General features: G+C 43.9%; 1 long non-coding RNA gene across 1 annotated transcript; it reads right to left on the bottom strand.

Moving 5' to 3' along the window:
• Positions 1 to 14,179: 14,179 nt before the first annotated feature.
• Positions 14,180 to 21,827, bottom strand: LOC139794368 (uncharacterized). The gene is made up of 3 exons (XR_011725096.1): positions 21,154 to 21,827; positions 14,737 to 20,350; positions 14,180 to 14,529 (listed from the first exon to the last, which is right to left on the bottom strand). It is a non-coding gene; the product is annotated as an uncharacterized lncRNA (long non-coding RNA).
• Positions 21,828 to 21,833: the final 6 nt, after the last annotated feature.

The raw sequence follows: 21,833 nt of genomic DNA, 5'->3' as shown, positions 1-21,833 counted from the left end.
CCATCTGTGCAGCCAGGGCCTGGGTACCAAGTCTGGGAAAGCACCTCCTCTCATCCCTTCAAATCAGACCTGGGTGCTCTCAGGTGTATTTTCTCACCTCCAAACATCCATCTTGCCATCTAAACAAGGATAACAACAATCCCTGTTTCCAATTGCTCAGGTCCTGGAGCATTAAAAACAAACAAACAAACAAACAAAAAAATAGTGCTAAAAATAGTTTTTGTGCTCTGCAAAGGGGAGCTCAGCTCCAGTACAGCTGATCACTTGCATGACTTGGGGGTGGGTGACAGAAACATCTGGGGCTCGCTCTGCTGGGGTGGTATAAATACAAACCAGCAGCTTCTGGCTTTGACTGCAGTGAAACACACTGCAGGTAATGGCTGCTTGTCTTTAAAATTGCTGCAGCTCTTTTAAAAGAGCTGGTCTTTGGGGCTTCAGTTTGTTGGCTGGGAAAGGCAATGAAGGTGGTGAGGGTTCTAGAGCATAACTCTTATGAGGAGCACCTGAGGGAACTGGGATTGTTTATTCTGGAGCAAAGGAGGCTGTAGAGAGAGGTGAGGGTTGGTCTCCCAGGTAATGAGCTACAAGAACAAAAGGAAATGGCCTCAAGTTGTGCCAGAGGAGCTTTAGATTGGATATTAAGAAAAATGTCTTTACTGAAAGGTTTGTCAGGCTGAAGGGTTGTTTGCTGAAGAGACTGCCCCAGGAACTGGTGGAGTCACTGTCTCTGGAGGTATTTACCAGACCTGTAGATGTAGTGCTCAGGGAGATGGATTAGTGGTGCCCTTGGTAATGGTTGGACTTCATGATCTTGAAGGTCTTTTCCAACCAAGATGATTCCATGATTTTACCTGTGGTTTGTGTCCCCTACCTCTGTTAATAGTCACTGATGTATTATAATTCTGCCTAAGTATGATCTTGATCCAAATGAGGAAACTGATTTTCAAAAATGGATCACAACACATCTGGTCTATAGGGAAAAGGAGAGTAAAAACAACCTCCATAACCATTCTTCAGGGTGGTTTTAGGAAATCTTCCCAGTGCTGCAGTGTCACAAGCCTTGCCTAGCTTTGAGGTGGGACTTGATACCTTTGGTTACCAAAGCAATGGGTGCTCTTCCTTGCTTCTCCTGAAGTTAAGTGTGTAGCTTTTTGTTCTATCAAATATGTGTGCAAAGGAATGACCTGAATTCCTCTTCTTTAGCACTGTGGAATCTTAGAATCTGATAGAGAAACAGGGAGATGAGGATATCTCATCTGAGAGGGGTGCATGCCCAAACTGCAGTGCACAAATGGAGCAGCACAGTGTTCTCACTTCATGCTGCATCGTTGACTCAGTTTTGCTGCAATGGGAGTTAGTGACAAAACTCATATCAATTTCAATAGAGCAGGATGAGGTCACTGAATGTCCATGTACTATTTTAATTTTTACTTCCCCATGTACTGAAAATACAAGCTCTGAAGCCTTTTGAGACTTAACCCCAAAGGCTGAGGTGTGGGGCTGCAGCATCCCTGCCTAGGCTTTTGCTGCAGGGGACTGGTGGGTGGAAAACCAGCCAAAAACAGCCTAACAGAAATAACAAGTCCCATCTTAACTGTACCCCAAAAATCAGTAGTCCCCACTTTAACATGGACTGATTGGCCAAAACTGGAAAAACTGTTTGGGAAGATATTGGTCTTTATCAGTTCATAGTAGGAAAGTATATGAATCCAAACAAGGATTGTTGATGTCCTGAAAGGAGACAGGCTCTTCACCTCCCTCCAAAGCAAGGCCAGTCCCTGCTGTGGGTGACAGCACCTTTAATTAAAACCACTTGGGTGTCACACTTGCCCCTGTACTCAACCCTTTTCTGGGGAGAGGAGTAGCTATTTGACTTTGTATTTTTAGCAGCTTGCAGCTCTATGCATTCTCCAGCTAGAAGTGCCCATCGATATTACATTACAGTGTCAATAACTGAATTTGCTGAACAGCAGGGCAGATAAATCCACATGGATTTGTTACTCTGTTCTCCCTGTGGACCATTTTAATTGCTGAAGACAAAACCATTGTGCTTTGAATCAAGCCCTGCACCACACAAAAAGCACAATATTGCATACTCAGAGTCTCTCCTCACATTTGCAGTGTCCACAGAATCACAGAATGGTTTAGGTTGGAAGAGACCTCCAAGATAATCCAGTCCAACCTTTGACCACCTTGTAGGTGCTTTGAACACATTCACAACAAATTTCCTGCCCACACAAGAAAGCACTGAACCAGGCAGAGAAAAGCTCTCTGAAGGATGATGCTGACTGGTAGCTCTCAGAGCTGCAGATATTGTGTATTAAACATCGATGGGGTACTGAAAAGATACCAGTGGGTATAGGGCTGGTGTTAATAACAGTTGCAATTCCTGGAGTTTTAAAAGACTTTAGAGCAATAATGATTGACAACACTGAATGATGCTGTGGACATACCCTCTCATGACTATGTGGGGTGCTACTAGTTCTGCCTTGGGTGTCTCAAAGTCAGCTCTGGTGCTGGGAAACTTGCCTTCATCCCTGGAGGCAAGTGTTGTGGGTACCAACAGTAGCTTAGAATGATTTGCTTTGCAGAGGCCTAGAGTTTTCCAGGTTATGAAGGTTATGAAGACTCTCCATGTCATGGCACCAGATTTTCATAAGCAGTGGGGAAAATGGAGATGGTGCCTGCCATTGAGCAGAAGGACTGACAGGCAAAGTGCTGCTGCAAACTGCAGTGTCACCCTGAACACCAGGGCCCTGCCAATGCACCAGCCCTCCTCACCTCTTGTTGAGCTAAGACAATTTCTTTAAAACCCTTAATCAAATTATGTTTTTTTTAAAAAATTGCTTCCAAGTGTCCTCTGCTCGAGTTGTTACATATTTATTTGCTTGAAGGGCAGCCAGGAACATTTCCTTGGGCACCAGTGCCAAACCATCCTCTGCTTGTAGATGGACAGGATGCCATTAGTGCTCTGGTTACTGCCTCAGGGCTGGTTATGGAACTGAAATGGAGCTGAGCAGGGCTGTGGCTGCTCTGCAAAGCTCTCAGCCGTGTGAGCCATACCTGGGGCCCTGCAGTGATGCAGAGGATGCAGGTGTTCAGGATCCTCTGCTCAGGGTTTGGGTTCTGAGGTGGCCTGGTCTGATCAGAGTGGGGGTCAGGAAAGGGAGAGGTGGATAAAACACCCCAGGCAATGTGCTGTGGTGCTCCTGGCCCAAGGCTCTGCTGGAGAAGCCCTGAGAGAAGGGCTGCTGAGAGGCACCTCAGAGTCCCCATATCCAGCCCAAATCCCCCCAGAGGCACCCAGGTATCACCAGATTTGGCTTAAAGGAAGTCATAAGCTGCATTGGCACATGTACAAATGCCCAGGGATGCTTGGCACCTGTGCATCCCTGTGCAGGGATGCATGTGACCCCTGTGCATCACAGTATATGATAAGCATGTGCTATCAGCTCCCACCACAGCATCAGCTGCTACCTCTGCCTGCACAAAGCTGTATTTTCTGCTCTGGAGGTGCATGGGGGGTGTGTGAGCCCTCTCTGATAGTACTCAGTGGCCACACAGCTCTCCAGTGTCTGTGCAGAAAAGCAAGCAAAAGCACACAAGACACGAGGCAGAATTTTGCACTGTTGATTCTGCTGGTTTTCCCCCTTGATTTTGGAAAAGAAACTGATATGCTTTAGCAAGAAAGTGGTTATAATTTCTGTAGAAACTTCCAGCGCTATCTATCTGTTCATGGACTCAGATTTTTACATATTTTTACAGCAAAGCAGTGTAGATGAAAATGCATTCAAGTTGGGACATAGCATAAAAAGCTATTGAAAAGTTAGCCTGTTGACTTTCAATGCTTAGGTACAAAGTGAAAGTGAAGTAAATCCTAGAACAGCTTTTAGAAGTACTGAGGGATGCAGCTTTCTTTTCACTGGCAGTTTCAAAACCTAGAGCTATGGGTTTTTTTAACCTGCTTTGATAAATGGATGTTTTGTTAAAGTCTCCCAGAGCTGAGCCATTTTCTGACCCTTTCGTCCTAATTCTGACAATTTTGTGATAAGAGGACTTATTCCTGTCAGCTTTATACAGGGCAACATCTGATTTTCGGCTCTTTCATTTGCTTTTAATAATACTCTTAAGTCTTCAGTGCTGTGGCCTGATGTCTGGTTTAACCAGCTTTGTCTGCACAAGGTAGCCAGGCTGTCTGGCTGCTCCAGCCCCACGGATGCTCCAGAAGCCAAGCAGGGAGCCCTTCTCCACTTGCAGCTGTGTGGAGCACCAGGCTTGGCAAAAGATTTGGAAAATGCCAAATACTCTATTTCTGTTAAAGCCAAGGTGCTTGAGTTATATAGAGCTGGGACTCTCATCCTCATAATCTTCAAGGGGAACCACACAGCAAAATGTGCTGTCTAAAACATTGACCTGAGCTTCAAGGATCTGCTGTTAATTCCTGCACAATTCGGTGTTGGGATGGAGAAGTTCTTGACTCTCTTGATGTCTGAGTTTCTGCATATACAATCATAGAATCATTTCAGTTGAAAAAAAGCCTGCCTTAAGATCATTGAGTAGCATATATGAAACGAGGATTTTAAAACCTTCTCATTCAGTGGCTTGAGGATAAGCTTATGGCTTGGAAATCACAGGCACTGGCAGTACCAGTGACAGAAGCAAGTAAAGAGTTTAGAGTATCCAGTTCATCCACAGGCTCCTCCTTACTGGTAATGCTTTGAGGAGTTAGAAAAAAAGTGATTGCCTTTCAGATGGAAAGTCAGTAAAAATTATGCTTGAGGGTTCATTTTTTTTCTCTACAGAGCTGTGGATACAGGCTATAACTGCATGCAAATTATCTTTAATATAAGGTAATTTCTGCTTAAACCATCTTGCGGATCTCAAAGATATGCTAACGTTTGCCATCATCTGCTAGATTTACATAGGAATATTTAATTTATTCTTTAATATCACAGCTGATGGCCCTGAGAGGTTGTTTAATTATGCCTACATTTTGGAAGATGAGAGAGAAAAATAAATATTGGCACAAGTCAAGATTTTACTTGCAGTCATGAAGAGCTGAGAGCAAATGTTCAGTATCATTATATGGGTATGAACAATCTCATTCAATATTGGCTTGGTCTTCTACAACTGATGCTTTGCAGAGATTTAGTGGGTGTTTCTCTCCCTGTATATTTCAGAATAATAGCTTTGATTTTGCTTTGTCAGTTCAGTTGATGTAATGAGATACAGAGTTGCAGCTCCTGGCACAGGCACAGCTCTGGCCAGGGATGCAGAAGGAGACTTCAGACCCTGCCTGACTAGAGTGGGAGTGAGCTAGGGAGAGCAGAAAGCATGTGGATAAACCAAACTCACCCCTTCACATTACTTCAGAGAAGATGACCTGGGTTTGGTCTCACCATTAATTTCATCACTTATATTATCATGTCAAAGTTAAGCTGCTGTAGTGTGTTAGTTTTCCTTCCCAGGACACCACAGTTTAGCAGAAATCCATTTGAAAGACACTACCAAATTCCCACATAGTTTCTACTCAGAGCAGAAACTTCACTATGTGAAGCAGTCGTTCTGAGTGACTTGGAGTCTCCTGTCCCGTACAGGTCCCCCAGGAAGGGGCATGGATGGCCACTGGTCAGTCCCTGGCTCAGGGAGGATGGAGAGTTTATCTCCAGTGCAGAGAGAAGATCTGAGGGACAGCACAGAACCTGAGGGACAGCCAGCAGGACACTTTTACTGCTTTACCAGTACCCAAGTGCCTCTCGTGCATATGCGTAGAATCATAGAATCATAGAATTGGCTGGGTTGGAAGGGACCTCAGAGATCATCAAGTCCAACCCTTGACCCACTGCTGCAGTTACCAGACCATGGCACTGAGTGCCACATCCAGTCTCTTTTTAAATATCTCCAGGGACGGAGAATCCACTACTTCACTGGGCAGCCCATTCCAATGTCTGATCACCCTCTCCATAAAGAATTTCTTCCTAATATCTCACCTAAACCTCACCTGGCAGAGCTTAAGTCCATGCCCTCTTGTCCTACTGATAGCTGCCTGGGAGCAGAGACTGACCCCCCCTGGCTACACCCTCCTTTCAGGGAGTTGTAGAGTGATGAGGTCTCCCCTGAGCCTCCTCTTCTCCAGGCTGAACAGCCCCAGCTCCCTCAGCCCGTCCTCACAGGACTTGTGCTGGATCCCTTCACAGCCTCCTTGCTCTTCTCTGGATCTGCTCTAACACCTCAATCTCCTTCCTGAACTGAGGGGCCCAGAACCGGACACAGTACTCAAGCTGTGACCTCACCAGGGCTGAGTACAGGGACAGAATCCCTTCCCTGGACCTGCTGGCCACGCTGTTCCTGATCCAGGCCAGGATGCCATTGGCCTTCTTGGCTACCTGGGCACACTGCTGGCTCATGTTCAGCTTCCTGTCAATCCAGACTCCCAGGTCCCTTTCTGCCTGGCTGCTCTCAGCCACTCTGTGCCCAGCCTGGAGCTCCCCATGGGGTTGTTGTGGCCAAAGTTGAGGACCCGGCACTTGGCCTTGTTGAACCTCCTCCCATTGGAATCAGCCCAACTCTCCAGTCTGTCCAGGTCCCTCTGCAGAGCCCTCCTGCCTTCCAGCTGATCCACACTCCCCCCCAGCTTAGTGTCGTCTGCGAATTTGCTGATGATGGACTCAATCCCCTCATCTAAATCATCAATGATGATATTAAACAAAACCGGGCCCAACACTGTATGTGACAGGAGATCAAACCATTCTGATAGCAAAGAGCTCCAATTAGATGGCTACTATTATCAAAGCAAACATAAGTGAATCAGTTACAGATGCATTTGATCCATTCCTCTGGGGTTTTGTTATTACTTTCTCTTGTTTACCAAAGCATAAGGAGGTCAGATTGATGTCCTTGCTTAAGTGTTATTGCATGTGTGCAATATTTTTATTTTGCCAACTGATTGACATTTAGGTGGTGGACATCTGGTCATAAAACATATCCATCTGTGAACCTGCAGCAGTTGGGGTCAGGGAATGGGGCTGCTTCTCTTTCTTCAGTACTCATGATGAAAGAGAACATATATTCCCAATAATTCGCCATTGCTCCAGGATGGAATAACTCAGGAAGCCATCTCTCTCGGTGTTAACACGATGTGTTGTGTTATTTTATGCAGAAGATAGCACAGGAAATTAGATTTCTCTGCAAGCACATCTCTCCCTGGGCACACAAATGTGTTGCTTCAAGTTCTGCTCACTCAGCTTGCCATTAAAGAACAGGAATGTTATGAAGGGAAGCAGTCTGTGAATCTTGGAGGTGAGAATTGCAGCCAACTCTTCTCTATTTTGATGGCATTTAACATCTTTTTTACATGGTCTCTGTCACGTTCTCTGACACGTTCTCTCTCTTCTGGAAAGGGTTCTAAGCACCAGGGACCTTACATCTCTGTTGCAGGAGGACTGGCAGGCTCATGTTTAATAGCTGTGGTTACTGACACTCAAATATCAAGCAGTTCCAAAATAAAGGGACTCATCACAGCATTAAAAACTTCCCACACAAACAAATTTGAATGACTGGAGGGTGACAATCTAAATATAAATCTAGACTTTGAAAACAAAAAACCAAACCTGATTTCACTCACATATATACACCTTCATCTGACTTTGAAGAGGAGTTAGCAGGCACATCTGACAGCAAAATAAAGTTACATATTTCTTGTGGGAGTTCATTTCCTACAAAAAATTTCTAAATGCCTTGTTTCCTTGGCACTCAGCTATTTAAACCTGCAATCCTAATAGGATATGCACTGGTGTTAATTATCTCCAGTGACAGTATTTTGTCCTTTGAAGGAGTCACTTGGGGAGTGGAGAGGGGAGGTTTAGTGCAAATGTGAGGGCTTGATTGATTTTTAGATCCAGTGCAGTAATCAGCTCAGCTGCAGAGGTTTTGGTCACCAGTTTTAGCAGGTCACAAGATCTCACACTGCTTTTAGGAGAATAAAGCAGTAGGAAGCAAATAGGAGACCCGGAAGCAGGCAGAAGAATAATTGGGACAAAAGATCAATTGAACTTGACAAAGGCAAAAAGACAAACAGGGAGCATGGTGAGGGCTTTAATAGCTTCTACGCCACATTTCAAGGTTATTTCAGGTGAAACCTTTTTTTGGCTCAGTCATTTAAATAGCTTCATTTCTACCAAAATAACTGGTTATGTGACTGAACTGGATTTTAACCTTTACGTAATCTCCCTGCATACATGTAATAGTTGCACAACATACACTTTCTGGATAAGGTATAAGCTTGTGAAAGAGATGACCGTGTGTTTCTGGATATGTGACCAGCTGGCACTGGATGTGGAAGGGGAAGGAAATTCAGACCCAGGAAAATGAAACACCAGTACTCTTAATCCAAAATGTTTGCAGCTCATTGGCTGGAAATACTGAAAACTGTATGTATTAAAACCCCAAATCATGCTGTATAAGGTCTAATGAGTTGTCTGCATCTGCCTCCTCAGGTCTGTATCAACCCCTCCTGCAGGGTTTTATCCATCATGCTTGCTCCTCTTGAAACTAAGGCTATGTCTCCTCTGCATCTCAGTGAGCTGGGAGCAGGATGGGGGTATCTGAAGGGCGTGTGTTCCCATAGTGGGGGACACCGGAAAGGAGGGAAGCTGGTGTGGCACAGCGGTGACAGGCTGGTGGACAGCCTGAATGCCAATCCATGTGTGTAGCTGGATCCTGGTGAGACACTTGGGAGCTCGAGACAGGTCCATCATCCCTGTAATGTAATCACCTTGTAGAGGAACACAATAAAAATAAAAATGAAAATAGAAATGAAAAATAACCTCCATGTGAGGGCTGAATCCTGCTGTGGTAAGTGGCTGAAACAAGAGAAGTCAACACTAGCCAGCCAGTTGTCTTATTCTTATCTTGTGATACACACCAAGGATGGATGCTTTCACAGTGGCCTTTTGCCTATGCCAGGATGAGAAATCTCAGGAGCACTTGAGGGAGCTGCCAGTACTGCCCATCCAGGTGAGTTTTCTCTTCCCCTTATTTGCTTTGCTGTCCTCTTGGAGAGCAGAACTCAGTATTGGTTTTTGCCCTCAGATGATGAGTTGAGGCAGATGGTTCCTCCAGGAACTGAATATGTTTGCAAACAAGGAAGGTACCAGAACTGTAACATCAAAATGGAACGCTGTAGAAAGTATAATAGTAATTTTTTAAAAAAAGGTATTTTCTGTAAATGTGAGTATTGATCAGATTAGTAGGGTTTTACCTCTAGGGAAAAATCTCCATCACACAATAGAGATTTATGGTTGAAATTTTGAAGAAATTGAAATCTTCTGAAAATCTTAACTTCTTGGAAGGATATGAAGCCTTGAATAAATCACAGGGGAACTGGTACTCGCAGCTGCAGCATCTCTGAGGACCTCTAGCATCAGTGGAGTCAGTGTTGAACAGCCAACAGCTTCCCTTTCCCCTGCCTGGCCCAGCATGATTTCTTGTGACTGCAACTCCTCAGCCCTTAGCCAGGAAAATAATTTGTGTGCCTTTAAGCAACCAGGGGCTGTCAAACCAGTGCTTTCAAGTTGTGTGCTTGGCTGGGATACAGCAGCAGCTGGTGCCATCCAGAGCATGCACCCAGGACCAGCTCTCTCTGGGACTTGCTTTAATGGGGTAGGGAAATGGGGACCTGGGTTTTGGCTGAGTTTATAAACCAGAAAGGTTTGCACTTTAGGTCCTTGTTTGTAGCCAGACTACCAACCTTCCATGTTTGGTTCAGTGACATTTCCCTGTTTGCACTGTGATTGATTCTTAAAGCACCTTGCTGGTCAATACCAACATTTCCAGGATTCATCTTAAAACCTCGGACAGATGGATCCTATTGATTGGAATGGAAGTTGGGGAGAGAGGATATAAAGGTAGCTCTTTATAACTGTGTATAGAGCAAACAGTTTCCACCTGCTTCCTGATTTACTGTAAAGCAAAGGAACAGGTCAGTTGCAAACTTTAGAAGCTGACCATCAAGTACATTAAGAAGTATGTCACACTAGTTACTAACCTCCCCAGCTCTCCTCAGCCATACAAAGCTCCATCAGCATCTGGGCAACTCTGGGGTGTTCTCTTACAGCTCCATGGCCTCCAAGCAGCATATTTTTGAGAGGATTTTTTAGCCAGATGGTGCCCCATACTCAGAAAAGGAGAGTACTTTCATACACATCCCAGGCAACATTTTTTCTCCTCTTTATTTCAAAGGTCTTTATAATATCATAATTGCAACAGTCCAAACATCACCTGGAATTTTACATACTCCCAGATGTACAGAATTCATAGTCAGTCATGGATCATAGCATTAAAACCAAGCAGAAATGTTCCCCTAACACCATCAGTGGGTTCTTCCAAGGTCTCAGTAAGTACCAGCTCTCCACATCCTCTGCCAACACCTCTGCACCACTTTGCAACATGGCTCCATATCAACCATCTCTGCCTCTCTGGTCCAGAACGATGCTCTGTGAACAAAGAGGTGCCAAGCCCAAAATATCAATTTTTGTTTGCAAACTGTATCTAATGTACCAGTAGAAATGTGATCTGTATTTCATTGGCTTAGTGTATGGCTTTTAGTCATCTTCATTCAAAGATCTTTTGGTGAAAAAATCCTGAGCTGACATAAAAAAAGGGACCAAATGTGCCATTTTCAATGGTGCAATGGAGAGCACCCCAGCCTGCCAGCTGATGCTCTCCTGAACCCAAACTTCTCCTGCTGCCAGCGAAGCAGTTTGCAGCTTTTGCACGTGAAGGTCAGCTATCAAATGGATTGAATGATTAGCACAGGAAAACTGAATTATCATGGCATCTCGTGTGTAGACTGTGAATAACGAGCTACACCCTTTTGAACATTAAAACAGAAAATGCTCTCTGTGCTCTCTCTATTTTCTGATGATTTTAGACCAGAAGGCAGCACTGCCAATGATTTACACCATTTCCCTGACAGTATTTTCACCGGTTGCAGAGCAGGGACTGGTGGTGGGATGGATACCATGCTGGGAAAAGCTTGGCTGGAGGAGGCAGCTGTAGGCTGCATGATAATCAGCTCCTCTCCAAAAAACAGAGACATTCCGTGACATGTACATTTTCTGCAGGGGTGTAGACCATTATGCATGGTCTCTGGCCCACTGGTATGCTCAAATTTGGGGATGGAAGCAACTCTACCCCTGAGTGCTATTCAGACCATGGCATGCCCTGAAGTACATTTTGTTTTCATAGAGATAAAGAAAATACAAGCCTTGACTACCTCACTGCTGCCAGGAATGGAAGTTTTCCATCAGGATGCAGTTGCATTGAGCACTAGAAATGAATGCTATGGGAATTTTGTGCCACATGCCTAAGATTTAAGATTCAGTTGTATATTTTAGCATTTTACTTTCTCTTCAGAGCACCCCTTTTGTTGCTTTACTGTACTTGTAGGATGGTAAAATGATTTTTCCCTCTTTTACTGCTGGAGATCTCTTAACAAATATAACCAGACTTGATAATGGATTAATCTTGTAATATTTACATATGCTGTTGTCATGTAGAAAGGCTTAACAAATTACAGAATCATAGAATGGTTAGGGTTGGAAGGGACCTTAAAGATCATGAGGTTTAACCCCCTTGCCTGGGCAGGGACACCTCTCACTAGACCAGGTTGCACAAGGTCTCATACACTCTAGCTTTAAACACTGCCAGGGAAGGGGCACCAACAACCTCCCTAGGCAATACATTCCACTGTCTTACTACCCTCACCATGAAGAATTTTTTCCTAACATCTAACCTAAATCCACTCTCTTTCAATTTAAAACCATTGCCCCTTGTCCTCTCACTACTATCTCTGGTGAAAACCCCACCCCAGTTTTCCTGTAGGCCCCTTCATGTACTGGAAGGCTGCTGTGAGGTGTCCCCAGAGCCAGGCTGAATAGCCCCAAGTCTCTCACTTTGTCTTCACAGCAGAGGTGCTCCAGCCCTTTGATCATCTTCGTGGCCCTTCTCTGGACCCTCTCCAACATGTCTGTATTTTTCCTGCCCTGGGGGCTCCAAAGCTGTATGCAGTATTCCATGTGGGATCTCACAGGAACAGAGGGGCAGAATCCCCTCCCTCTCTCTGCTGGCTGTGCTGCTTTTGATGCAGCCCAGGATGCTATTGGCCTTCTGGGCTGTGAGCACTCACTGGCAGCTCATGTCAAGCTTCTCATCTACTAGCACCCCGAAATCCTTTTCTTCAGGGCTGCTCTCTGTGCATTCTCCCCCAGCCTCTATTTGTGCCTGGGTTGAACTGACACAGAATCACAGAATCAGCTGTGATTGTAAAGGTTGTAAAGGTTGTGGTTGTAAAGGACCTCTGAGATCATCAAGTCCAACCCCGATCCACTACCTCTGTGGTTACCAGACCATGGCACTGAGTGCCACATCAGTCTCTTCTTAAAAACCTCCAGGGACAGAGAATCCACCATGTCCCTGAGCAGCCCATTCCAATGCCTGACCACCCTCTCTGTAAAGAAATTCTTCCTAATATCTCACCTAAACCTCCCCTGGCGGAGCTTCAGTCCATGCCCTCTTGTCTTACTGATAGGTGACTGGGAGAAGAGACCGACCCCCCCTGGCTACACCCTCCTTTCAGGGAGTTGTAGAGTGATGAGGTCTCCCCTGAGCCTCCTCTTCTCCAGGCTGAACAGCCCCAGTTCCCTCAGCCCGTCCTCACAGGACTTGTGCTGGATCCCTTCACAGCCTCCTTGCTCTTCACTGGACCTGCTCCAGCACCTCAATCTCCTTCCTGAACTGAGGGGCCCAGAACTGGACACAGGACTCAAGCTGTGGCCTCACCAGCGCTGAGTACAGGGGCAGAATCCCTTCCCTGGACCTGCTGGCCACGCTGTTCCTGATCCAGGCCAGGATGCCCTTGGCCTTCTTGGCTACCTGGGCACACTGCTGGCTCATGTTCAGCTTCCTGTCAATCCAGACTCCCAGGTCCCTCTCTGTCTGGCTGCTCTCAGCCACTCTGTGCCCAGCCTGGAGCTCCCCATGGGGTTGTTGTGGCCAAAGTGCAGGACCCGGCACTTGGCCTTGTTGAACCTCATCCCATTGGAATCAGCCCAGTCTGTCCAGGTCCCTCTGCAGAGCCCTCCTGCCTTCCAGCTGATCCACACTCCCCCCCCCCCCCAATTTGGTGTCATCTGTGAACTTGCTGATGTGCAGGATTTGTTGCATGGCCATGTTGAACTTCAAGGCAGATAGAATCTGGTGCAGAGGCTGAATGCAAAAATGAGTCAATAACTGCACCTATGTCCCAAATGTTCCAGTTCGGGGAACAATCCAGGGTTCAAAGGTGGACAGAAACTGTCTAGCACTGGCTATGGCACTGAGCTGTGCTTCTCAAGAGTGGCTTGGTATAACATCAGTCTCTCTTTTTATTTTATTATACCTTGACAATTCAGACAGCAATGCTGTTAGCCCTGATTCAAAAGCAGGGGCTGACGGGTATGATGCCTGAAGACAAAGCCCGTCCTCAGTGGTTGCAGTGGGCTGAGGTGATGGCAAACCATGTCCTGAGGCACCCTGAAGAGAACAGCCTATTAGTGCTCACCCCAGATGCTTTAACAGCCCCAGCAGAAACTCCCATCATCAGAATTAGCCTTCAAAATGACATCTTTGGGTACCAAGAGACAGGAAATGATCCTTGATGCTGTAGCTATTTACCAGTGGTCTTTTTGATACAAGTAGTCAGTAGTGAGAAGAGCTCTATTATTTATGTTTCTTTGCCTGAATTAGAATCTCATTACCATGCCCTTAGTTTGCAATTGCCAAACAGGTAGAAAATATTCAATTTTTAAAGATTTGTACACATAATTGTGTCTGCAGCAGTCTAGTAGTCTTAGTTTTAATCCCTTTAGAATCTCTGCTAAAGGAGTGAATGTACCAGACTTTTTCCAACGTCATTTACAGCCTTCCAACTTTCTTTCAAAAAGTTTAAATGAATTAGATAAAATGAGCAAATGAAACAGGAAGGACTTCTTACATAACTCTTTATCTTTAGCATCTTCCACTGAGTTCATATCAAGGATTTTTCTTAGTAGTAAAAATATTCAGCCTGCTAATTCCAACCGTGACAAGTGTTTTCTACTCATAATTCAGATTTTACGGAACAACTCTTAAAATAAAAAACTTCAGACAAATGTTTTATTTTGGTGCATCTGGGAACATTTGCTGGTCAGCTTGGTGGTGGTAATATTTTAGCTGGTTGCAATCAATGCAAATGGGAAAGTGATACCAATCAGAAACTAGCACAGAACAAATCACTCCTTTTATAATTCACACTTAGTGAACTATAGAAGTAAACTAATACAAAAGCCAGTGGAATTAAATTAATTATTGATGTTTGTAGGAGATATTAATGCCAACTCCACTAAAGATATCTTAGCTGTGCGCCTTTAAAAAGAAATAAAATTAAGCAGTAATACCTATGAGTACATATATAATCATTGAAATCTTCTTAAGATGGCTTGAAATTTGGAACTAATATTTTTGCAGAGAGCATACAACAAGGTAATATTCTAGAGAGTTAAAAATGTATCTGTATACGTGAAGGGATGGCTTTATTTTTGAGTGTGTGTGTAAATAAACAATGTCTATACCATACCAGAGAAAAAACCCTAAAACAGTTTTCAGATGTTGTGCTTTCAGATACTCAGGAATTGGAATTGAATTATTGCACTACCTAACCTGTACAGGCTATGGATGGTAGCTATAAGGAAAAATTTTGGAACATATTTCAGGGAATATCAGTGAGACAAAATTAGGAAATCATAGTCACTATGAAAACACCTGGTGTTTGAATAGCACATTGTCAGAAATATAAGTAGTTTTTTTCCAAGTTGTTTTTTTGTGTATTGTTATAAGCATCAATACTGCATTGGCACACTGACTTTCTTAGTTTGTGAAGTACAAAGGGATTACAAAATACATCTTTGTATTTTTTCAATGGTCTGATAAAGCCTCACCTGCTGGAGGGGTCTTACTCCTGGGAACACTTGGGATGATGATGTTACACAATTTCAAACCCACCTACACCCTCATGCTCAGTGCTTCCTCACACTGAGCCCAGGCACAACATGGCATGGGGGATGGAGGGGTCAGAGGAGTGGGAATCAGCACCTATGATGCACCCATCACTGGAAGGGATTAGCATGGCAGCTTTGGGAGTAGTAGGCTGTGTGATTGTCTTCCCCAAGTCAGTCTTTGACAGTGTTCACCTCCTGACTGAAGTGTGGGTGGTGCGTGGTGTGTGGTTGCTCTCTCTTCCCTCTTTGTCTGACAAAACACTTTTCTCCATGCTCCAGGTGATGTAGCTGAGCCTGTGATGCATCGAGGGCTACCTGGGGCTGTGACAATGTCTCACCGTTTTGTGATGGGTATGGAGAGCAAAGCAAGTCTTTGGTTTTCTGCTGGATTTGCTGGAAATTGCTTTTGAGCCTCTCTTTTTACTTACAATTTTCATTGCTTGGTAACAGTAGACTTGCAGTACCTTCAGGAAAGCTTTTTTTTCCCCTCATGTTAAATTGCAGTATTTAGGGGAATTGCATTGTGTTTTTTGGGGTTTTTTTGTTCGTTTTTTTGCTTGGTCTAGATGTATTATATATATATATTGTAAGATATTACAATTAAAGGGTGGATGTTACCCATTTAACAAACAGAAGGAGTAAGAAAAAAAGGCTTGTGTCTTTATTGGCAGCTGCATTCGGACTGTGGCCATGTAAACTGAAGTGATCCTTCCTCTACGACATTGCTACACAACCTATTTATAATGTATAATAAGTTGCTCACTGTGCATACATTAATATGCATATCTCACAAGTCAAACAGCAGTGGAATTGGCCATACCTTCATACATTTTCAACAAGATTCTCTTTAAAGGTCCCTTTCCAACCCAAACTGTTCTATGATTCTATGATAATGCTTGTTTTGATAGCATTAGTATTCATGAAAGCAGAATATGAGCTCAAATGTGCAAGTATTCACAGAAGAAATTTGCATATTCATTGTACAATGTGCAATGCACACTTCATTATTTTTTGTGAGTCTAATATTAATATGCCCTAATTGATTTTATTATGCAACATAACATTCATTGTATTATTTAACTGTAGCATTGAAAATGTGTGCTGGTTTGGAAAGACATATTAGTAATCCAATTAGAGCAGAAGCCACATCCACAGATGTCCTAGCAATCAGCAAAGTATGATTTTATTTAGATTATCTCTGAACATTCATTGTAATGATTAAATATGACTAAATATTTTTCAAGTGAAAGGTTAGAAAAACACAAAAAAGTGAGAATGGTCCCATTGCTACAGCTAATTTCCATATAGTTATAAATTCATCCTACACACAAGCCTGCATGCTTGCTGCATGGTCTGCACTGCTGTTGAAGAACTCTCAGTACCAAGTCAAAACGTGGCTGAAACACAGGTTGTGATATAACCAAAATTTCATCCACAGAAAGCTGGGGAGAAGAGATCAAGGGTCAGCTTTAATATGATTCTTACAGCTCTCTTGTCTTCCATCAGATATTTTTTCAGCAATTAGAGCTGGCAATTGGGCAGTTGAACAGCAAGCACATGTCAAAGAGGCACCATTATCCTTTTTACAGACCTTCTTTCTACTTTTAGTTGTGTCCACTGTTTCAAAGCCCCAACCACTGCTTGAAGCACCTTTGTACATTTTGCTGACAGTAATGGGAACTACTTGTGCAATGCTGCTTCTGCACAGAGACAGGAAAACTATGGCCTCACCCTTCAGAAGCTTCCATCCAAGACTGAGGTCAACGGGATTACTTCTCTGAACATTTATACTGTCTGAAGTACATCCTTTGCCTTGCAAGGAAATAAAAGGTGATTTGAATTTTGTGCACAAAATGAGAAGTGTTTGCAGATGGGAAGGAACCAAAGAAAACCAGATGATACCTCAGTGTGACTCCAAACTTTGTCTGAGAGACATGGAACAAAGACAGACCCTAAGAAGTAAATGCAGTGACTTGTTGAACACCACAGGTTTCACAAGAAATTGTTCCTTGTTCTGCCCCGAGTTCCAGGGGAAAGAGAAGATGTCGCTTGAATTTGGTCATTGTCCTTTATTCTACTTAAATTTTAATTCTAATCTGCAAGATATTAGTGTCCTGGTTTGAGAGGACCAGGATAAAAAACTGCCTGTGGTTGTACTGACCCAAGACTGCCTGGGACACCACCAGCACCTGCTGGCCTGTTGGTGTGGCTGCTACAGTCAGGGGAGCAGCTTTGCCCTTGGTGGGGGAAGAGCATGGAACAATCACAGTATTCCTTCCCATGGTGCTCATTTTAAAATGCCTCTCATGAGAGCCCCCACTTGGCCTCTCTGGCTCCTGTGCTGGCAAGATTGGGGTCTATTTGCTTGTCATTGTTCCCGATGTTGTTCCTGATGCTGCTCATTTCCCCACTGGAGAAGAACTTCACTCATTGTCACCTTCTCCTGCCTTCCAAATTAGGATTGGCTTGGCTGCTCCAAGGCTGCTGCTGACTGTCACTGAGACACTGAACTTGGGCACCCCCACCTGCTGCCGAGTCCATTGTGGGACTTGTGTATTTGTAACTCACCACCATTCACCATCATTATCACTACTTCATTAAACTGATCCTAGTTTTTTCCTCCAATCTTGAAGTCTCTGTCCCTCACTCCCTTTTTTATCCTCCCCAGGGAGGGTAGTGAGGGAATAACAGAGAGCACCTGTCTCCTAGTTATTGGCTAAATCCACGACAATTATCATGTGGGCCAGGTCAACACAGCACGGAGGTGTGAACACTGTTTGGAAGTGTGAACACATGCTGGAGGTCTGAACAGCTCATGCCTGTGTAATCACTGCCCTCAGTAGGTACTGTGTCAGAGAAGTCCAGCATCTGTAGCTTTCTGATGCTTCTCTTCTCAGGTTCTGACAGCAAAAGACCCATTTGGGGCACAGGGTCCAAGCTCCCTCCTGTGCTGCTGTAGAGCTGCTCTGCAGGCAGCTGGGATGTCTGGGTCAGTGCCAGCCAGGAGTCACTGCTGCTGCTTTGCAGGGTGGTGCACAGGGTGTTGTATCAGGGAAGGTGAGCTTTTAAATCCGAAATTAATTGCTCTTTTTTTCAAGGTTGCCCAAAAACAAAACCTGAGAAAAAAACCCCAAACATTTCAAGAATGTAATACAACTCCCAAATTACCTGAAAACAAAGTGCAGTCTAGTGCAGTGTGCTTTCACTGTCCTGCTCTCTTCCTTTAGTTTCATTCTGATTTCTTGTGCTTCAGCCTGTGTCCGGGTATTGCAGGTATCTGCTTTGTCTGTGAAAATGAAATACCAAGAGGAATTGCACTTGGTGCAACTGGTTCACGTTTAGAGTTTGATTCACAAAAGGAGCTGGCTGCCCTGGGAATCCTGAGCTGGACCATGCACAATAAAAGAGAGGAGTCAGGTGCTCATGACTGACAAGTTTAAAGAGAAGTTGTCATAAAAAAGGTTAAGGAAAGAGCAGGAAGGACTAGGAAAGACTGATCTCAAATCTCCTATATTGTCTTTACTCATGTACTCATGCACAGGGATGATGGGTGTCCAGCTGGTGCTAGTAGGCAGTAGAGATTTGGAGTTTGGTTTTCATGCATCCTTTGGCTACTGAGTATGAGGGAACTCTCCTTGTGAGAGCCAGTTCAGTAAATTGTGGTCTGAACCCTCTCATAAACTGGCCTTGCTGAGCCAGATTTTTATGGGACTTCGATACGAGCTGAGGTTCCCTGTGACTGAGTTCTGGGGATACATGCTCTGAAAGAAATAGGGGCACTTGTGGGAAACAGAGCATGTACTTTATACATCTCTGAGGCAAAGATGAAGTTTAGCAAGGATCTTTGGGAGTAAAGAAACATTAGACCTAAGTGCACAGAGTAGCAATCAGATGCCCAAATCCCTTAAGGAACCCAGCTCTGGGAGCCAATCCAACTCCCCCTGAAGTCAACAGGGACTACCAAGGGTCCTGCAATGGCACCAGTGTGCCCAGTGGTACCAAAAAGACTCAGAAACATTTAAATGCTATTACAGTAGACTGTGTGTCTTGTCTTTGCCTGGACTCAGAAAAAGTACAGAAAGAGCAGAGGGGGGTATGCACAATTTCGTATTACTTCACTGTATTTCCCAGGCAGGAGTAGGTAGTTTGAAGCCAATTTACAAACATCTAAACATGTTCCTAATCACAGTTATAATATTTATCCTTTTAAAATAATTATACTGAAAAAATAAACCCCTTAATTTGTACATTTGTTATCAGAACAACACAGTTCTTGAGCTCACAGAATGTTAATGCATTTGAATATGTTTTTATGAATAAAATTATAAACCTAAGTAATTCTGCTGTGGCTTGGGATCCTCTCTTTTCAAACTCTTAGGGCCTTTGGTAGAGAGCACAACTGCTTTGATTTATGTAGCACTTCACACAGTGGGGTCAGTTCTTATAAGCAGTGATGGCAAGTGTGCCAAGAGAGCTACCAACCCTAAGAGAGGTCTAGCTGCAAAAAGAGAGCAGCTTCCCATACACACCCTTAATAAAGAAACAAATAAATTATCATAGATAAAGAGATTTAACCCTGAGGGTAATCCTGGGGAAAAGAATGAATGTTTATTCTTTCGGTTCCTTGCCTCTGCTGTTTCCAAAAATGGTCCCTGCAGGCCTGGAAGTCGCCTTCCTGAACTAGGTCTTTGCAGTCAGTCTTTGAATTTTTCCCAGAATGTGACCTCCACACATTTCTTAAATTTTACCTTCAGTGGGCTTCAAATTAGGACCACCAAACACTTTGGGACCTCTATTTGCTTTTTCAAAGGGCAACTTAAACACAGCATCTGAGATGAAGTGCATAGTCAGGCCCACAGCTACATGGACCTAAGTGGGTCACTGCCACCAGGGAATCTCCTGCCAGTCGAATGCCTCTTGAATGCGGTCTCTGCCATAGCACATACTCTTAAGTATAAATCTGTACCAGGTAGATACAGAACACAAACGTGGTTGAGGGTTTCTGGCCAAATGCATTTCTATAAAAGTTGTAAGGATGTTTATAGTATGATACAGATCCATGTGTGATGGTTTGTCTGCTGCTTTGGTTCCCTCTCCTTCAGGCAAAAGATCTAAGCACTGCCTTGCTCCAGCTGGCAGGCTCAGGTGTGCAAAACCTCAAATTAAAAGTCAGTTTTCTGATGGTAAATTGCAAAATGCTTTGCACTACTACAAATCTAGAGGAAAGCAAACTGATAGATACCACAAACCTATGCAAAACAAAGTAAATAAATGTCCTGGTTTGGGCCAGGATAAAGGTGATTTTCTGTCTTGTACTTTTGCTTTTAGCTACGTCTCTTGTAAGTAGCTGCACTTGCTGAAATTAACAGCAAGTTTCTCAGTCAGTGTGTGTTTCTAGGACTGATAACACTTGATGTTTATAGTTACTGCTAGAGACTGGTATGCAGAGCCAAGGACACTGCTCAGCTCTGAGGAAAACATAAAGAGGTCCCACCTGCATCCCTCCTTTGTGGAGGAACGGACAAGATAGATGCCAGAATTGACCAAACAGAGTATTCCATCCCATATACGTCATCCTCAGTATAAATTTGAGGGATCACGAGGGCCAAGCCAGATTTCCTGCTTCCAGCTTCCGGCTGCCTGCCCTTCCTGCCTTTCCTGCTTCCCTCCCTTCACCCGGCATCCTGGAAGGATCCCGTCCGTTCGTCTGCCTGTGGTCCTGATCCGTGCCAGCCCATATCTGTGTGTTCCTGCCTCCAGTTCCCAACTGCTGCCGACTCCAGGAGTCCAGCCTGGACTTTCCCAGGGCTGCCCTGCAGCCTCGGTGGTGACGTGAGAGCTACTGGGGGAAAGGGGGAAGGAATGTGGTATCCATTTTCTTGTATATTTGCATATATTTAGTAATTTTTCCTATTTATCATTACTGTTCCATTAAAGTTGTGTAGTTTAGTTTCCAACCCATAAGTCTCTCTCCTTTATTCTCTCTCCTTTCTTACCAGGGAGGAGAGAGAGATTAATAGAGAGCGTCTGTTACTCGGTTTAATTGCCGGGCCAGTGTTAAACCGTGACAATAAACAACAGAGTAATATATCTGTATGAAACTTCATGGAAATATTTTCAAGCATTTCTAATACTCCGAGTATCCTTTCATCATCTTTTTCAATTTATTCAGCAATCAACCTAGTACTCATGATCTTGCCTATAGTTACCAACTGTTTTTCAAGAGCTTTAAAAAGTTTTCAAGAGCTGACCATTGTCTCTTCTCAGTATTCAAGCTTAATTTGCTGAAATCAGGAGAAGCCTTTTTATTACCTTCAGGGCACTAAAGGAGTTTCATAGAGCAGAGAATTTAGAGAAATGATCCAGAGCTCTGCACATACTTCTGAAACAGATTCGGAGTAATTCCTATGCACCTATTTGTCATGCCAAATTAGACACATAGAACAAGTTTGCTTGAAGATGCTTCTGGTTCTTCAGTGGTTTGGGCTAGCATAGGTTAAATATGATCAGAGAGAAGCAACAGTTTTAGGCCAATTTATGACTTCAGTACCAATGTTTTAGGGAAAGCCAAATTCTGGGGAAGCTCTAAAGCAATGTTCTTCTGTATAACCTTTACGAGTACAGGACTTGGCCCCCCAAACAATGGCAAAGAAATAATTTGCATGAATCTGCAACAATATTGCAGAGGTCAAAGAAGCAAATTTAGGACAACAGAGAGTCTACATTCATTTAACTACTTATTTTAATTCAAAAGTAATT

This window comes from Heliangelus exortis, chromosome 3 (genome assembly GCF_036169615.1).
Source record: "Heliangelus exortis chromosome 3, bHelExo1.hap1, whole genome shotgun sequence".
Taxonomy (NCBI): Eukaryota; Metazoa; Chordata; class Aves; order Apodiformes; family Trochilidae; genus Heliangelus; species Heliangelus exortis.
This window is presented reverse-complemented; position numbering and strand designations above follow the sequence as displayed.